Source organism: Rhinopithecus roxellana, chromosome 6 (assembly GCF_007565055.1).
Source record: "Rhinopithecus roxellana isolate Shanxi Qingling chromosome 6, ASM756505v1, whole genome shotgun sequence".
In the NCBI taxonomy this organism is placed as follows: Eukaryota; Metazoa; Chordata; class Mammalia; order Primates; family Cercopithecidae; genus Rhinopithecus; species Rhinopithecus roxellana.
This window is the reverse complement of record NC_044554.1, coordinates 102,723,323-102,726,503: the sequence shown is the minus strand read 5'-3', so window position 1 is coordinate 102,726,503 and position 3,181 is coordinate 102,723,323. Positions and strand designations below refer to the sequence as shown.

General features: G+C 49.5%; 1 pseudogene; it reads right to left on the bottom strand.

Annotated features, from left to right (window-relative positions):
* Positions 1–557: 557 nt before the first annotated feature.
* Positions 558–1,223, bottom strand: LOC104668115 (annotated as a pseudogene).
* Between the last annotated feature and the right edge of the window lie 1,958 nt (positions 1,224–3,181).

Sequence of the window (3,181 nt, the reverse complement as noted above, 5' to 3'; positions counted from 1 at the left end):
TCTGCTGCTTGTAGCCAAAAAGTACTGACCACCAGAAGAGCCAGCCCCTGCAAGGGGACAGAGGCATGGTGGCCATCAGGAGGCAGGCAAACCCCAGAGAAGGAGGCCATGGATGTGGCAGTGGACGACCGGTGTGTGATCTCAGCGCCACAGGTTACTGGTTTTGTGGCAAGATGTGGACCTGCTGACAGCTTGGCTTCCTCGTCTGCAGAGTGTGACAGTGACATTCCCTACCTCATTAGACAGATATTAGGATGCAGTGAGGCGGGTGCTCAGCCCCATTGTGGACACATAGCATCGATGAACACCAGCTCTTACTGGATCATTCCCTTATGCTGGGAGGAAAGAAACGATTTGGATTTCGTCTGTGTAGAAGTCCAGCTATCTGCATGTGTGTTCAGAGAACGTTCTCATATCTCAGGAGTGAAACCAAAGCATCCCCTGTATATCTTTCCCCCATCCCCACTCGTAGCCTCGGATTCTCTGCACAGCTTTAGGTAAAGGAGCTGATGGGGAATCGGATGCCTGACCCGGAGTCCTCACTCTGGGGCCCGAGCTTAGACTAACTTCAGGTTCAGCTGAGAAGGCCTCTGAACTGTGACTCCGCGCCGTGGCCGCCTGCCCTTTGCCCTTCTGGAGGCTGGTGCTTGCCTGGAGGAGGGCTGGCAGCAGAAATGCAGCTGACCAGGTTGCATTTTCCGTACGGCGAACTCAAGGGGATACCCGTGGAGACTCATTTCTCGTTTCAGTTTTCAATGATTTGGTGGAGAAGCTCCTCTGGTGAATGGACTTGGGATTTCTTGGAGCTGCGCTGCGGGTCCTCGGTATGGCTTTCGACCCGTGCTGCGCAGGCGCTTGCACTTCCTCTGGCGGGGCACGGGGTGGCGCTCCCGGGTAAGGCAGCGGCCGGAGGAGCCGTGAGCTAGGCGCTGCCTCTCCCGCTGAAGCCGGATCCAAGGCCACCGTGACGGGGACCCGCCATCCAGGTAAGACGTGTTCTTTTCTTGTTCCTTGGCGAATCGATGGGGACCAGGCTTCCCCAGGAACAGGGACCGCGGGGCTCGCCTGACCAGTGGGGTCTCCATCCTTTTCTGTGTTGACAAAAGACAGGAACAGACATCGCCTGAAATCTTCCCACCTCCGTGAGGGAACCTTCGTCTGGGAACGCGCTGCAGAGAAGTGATCGCTGAGTGAGGAAGGAGGTGCCAGGCCTCATTAATCATACCTCGGGAGGCACTGCTGGGAAGGTTCTTTGTTTAAAGAAACACTCATTTTTTTTAATTAATTAATTTATTTTTTTATTTAAGTTCTAGGGTACATATGCACAACGTGCAGGTTTGTTACATATGTACACATATGCCATGTTAGTGTGCTGCACTCATCATTTACAATAGGTATATCTCCTAATGTTCTCCCTCCCCCATTCCCCCACCCCACAACAGGCCCCGGTGTGTGATGTTCCCCTTCCTGTGTCCAAGTGATCTCATGGTTCAATTCCCACCTATGAGTGAGAACATGCAACGTGCGCTGTTTGGTTTTCTGTTCTTGGGAGAGTTTGCTGAGTTTAAAGAGCACTTGGTGCGGACTTGCTGTGGCCATCGCCTTCAACAGCTCATCTGTAGGAGGTGCAGGCTGAATTTATACCTGAGTGTCATCCATGTGTGCCTGCCGGCAGAGGAGACAGGTGAGGCCTTCCCACCGCAGGGCTTTTGCCGGAAGTTCTTCGTGTCGGCTAGAGGGGTGTGGTTTGGTTTATAGCCACACCAAGTCATTTTAATAAAACTCAATTAACTGTGTTGCCTTGCAGGCTCCGAGTGTTACAGGCAGACCCGAGTCCGAGTCTTCCTACCATTCATTGTCCCCTTCTGGATTTCCTAGGGACCCAAGATACGATGGCATCAATGTCAGTTAACTTGGCACTGTTTAAAATAGATCTATGATCAAATCTTAAATTTTTCCAAATAAGACCCTGGATGAATGCAGGAAGATCATTTGATTACTTTAAAATAAGAGTATTTTATGTTAAGTTTGAAAAAGCCAGTCATAAAACTAAGGCCTGTACCAATGAATATTGTTTGTGAAGCCAGCAGCACAGGCTTATTATTATAAATATCAAACACCACCATTAGGAGTAAGCTCATTTATTTTCAAAGCGCTTTGCAATCATTAACTGTTCACGTCTGTGAATACCCCCGAGACAGACGGTATTATTAACTTCATTTGAAAGGAAGAAAACTAAGTCACAGAAAACCCATAATTCATTGCCCTGAGGGGAAAAGGAGACACCAGGAACACTGGCTGTCCTTTCACTGCATCTTCTGTTTGGTAGAGATCCGGGGACATCCGGAACATCCACACTCTCTCTCCCACTCACGGCCATGCCACCATCTAGTGCCACATTGACATTTCCTCTCAGTCTCAGGATAATCACATCGATGTAGCACTTGGCAGGTTTGTTATCTCAATGTCTATTATCTCAAAAATTAATCCTCATAGCAACCTTAGAAAGAGGCAGTATTAGCCCCATTGCATAGGAAAATGAAGGATCAGTGAGAAAGTGACAGATCTGTCACTGGCGATGGCGGACAGGGCCATTGCGGCGAGTCAGGCCTCAGCTGCAGGTCTGACTTTATGCCATTGCCCCCATCTGTGGGGTCCAGGAGGCTGTTGTCTAAGCAGAAGGCATGGCCCATCAGGGGCCATGGGTGGTGGGCACAGAATTGAGTCATCTGACTGCCTTCCCACCCACCTGTGCGTGTTGTTTGTTTTATTTAAGTCCTGTGAGCGTAGTTTAGGACCTTGTCCCTTCCCACAGCATAGCACAGAAAACTGGGCAAGTCCAGACCATGACTAAATCCACTTAAAAAACCCCACCCCCCAAGACAGGTGGATTCTCTCCCTCTCCGCTTGAGATACGATGTTGCCTTAAATGGTCCAGCAGTTGCGGAGTTTCAGGGGGTCTCTCTGCCTTGGTTGGTGCATTCCAGTGCTGCTGGGTCTGTATTTCCAGGTCTTGCTTTTATCCTTTTATTTTTTAAAGTAATTGATAATTCCAATCTCTCTGGCCTGCATGAAATTTATAAAATAAATGGACATAATAGGAAATAAACATGTTATGGAGCCACCACTATGTGTGAGACATTCTGCTAGGGAGGCTGAGGGTCCACAGCTTCCAAGGACT